This window comes from Pseudonaja textilis, chromosome 7 (assembly GCF_049901715.1).
Source record: "Pseudonaja textilis isolate UNSWEBS1 chromosome 7, rPseTex1.2, whole genome shotgun sequence".
In the NCBI taxonomy this organism is placed as follows: domain Eukaryota; kingdom Metazoa; phylum Chordata; class Lepidosauria; order Squamata; family Elapidae; genus Pseudonaja; species Pseudonaja textilis.
Window position 1 is genome coordinate 4,106,497 of NC_141996.1, and position 1,104 is coordinate 4,107,600.

The 1,104-nt window shown below is 39.9% G+C and overlaps 1 long non-coding RNA gene across 1 annotated transcript; it reads left to right on the forward strand.

The window, feature by feature from the left end:
- Positions 1–237: 237 nt before the first annotated feature.
- LOC148125224 (uncharacterized) lies at positions 238–719 on the forward strand. The gene is made up of 2 exons (XR_015744398.1): positions 238–313; positions 503–719. It is a non-coding gene; the product is annotated as an uncharacterized LOC148125224 (long non-coding RNA).
- The last annotated feature ends 385 nt before the right edge of the window (positions 720–1,104 follow it).

The window sequence follows — 1,104 nt, forward strand, 5'->3', positions numbered from 1 at the left end:
AGATAGATAGATAGATAGATAGATAGATAGACAGACAGACATGGATGGATGGATGGATGGATGGATGGATGGATGGATGGATGGATGGAAATAGAGACTGATAGACAACAAATTCTCCCTACTCTGTGTCTTGTCCTCTGCCTCTTCCTTCCAACTCTAAGATCCCCTTTAAGGCCTGACATGCTCTCCAAAGGAAATAATCCTCACAAAATCCAGATGAGCAATGACCCAACCCCCCCCACACACACACACCTCAGCTGTGTTGTCTGCTTTTCCACCGCCCTACTTACGTACTTAGGCTGTGATCCAACAGGTATGACTCAAAAAAAAACCACCCCTTCCTTCCCCAACTCAGTCTGCATTTCAGTCCCCTGATCATTCTTTGACTTCATTCCTAGCCTTTCTTTTTTTTCTTTTATAACAGCTTTTTTCCCTCAGCGGTTTTAAAAGTTTTATCTGTGCTTTAATGATGGGGGGGGGGGGACGGCTTGTTTATTCTTAGGTGAGGCCATTTTATTTGTGCCAGAGATGTTTTATCGTTGACATGGCAACCGACCTGAAGTCGTGCGATGGTGATGGAGACTAAAAAGAAGAGGGGGAAGAAAATTCAAGAAAGAAAATCACGGAACCATCAACCCTAACAAGCGTCAGGTGGTATTATTTCTCTTTTTCTCATCCGTTCCAAAATTTATTACAGCAGTCTTCCGATATCTTTTTTTTTAATTTTTAAAATAATCCTTATTGAACGAATTCTATAATTTAAAATACGTACTTCCATTCATTGCAGCACATTTGTGGTAGCTTTCACTCACTTTAACATATTCTTAAGTTTGTAGAATATTACTAAATATTATTACCATGTTTGATTGATATCATATTTTCATACATTTATGTAATTATAAACTGTTTGAATTCCTGCCCCCAAAACGAGGCACACCAGAACAACTAGACCCAAGGGGAGTTTTTCCCCCAACGCCGTCACTCTGCTAAACAAATTAATTCCCTCAACACTGTCCAACTATTTACAAAGTCTGCACTACTATTAGTATTCATCTTCTCATCACTCCTTATCTCCCATCTCCTCCCACTTGTGACTGTGTGACT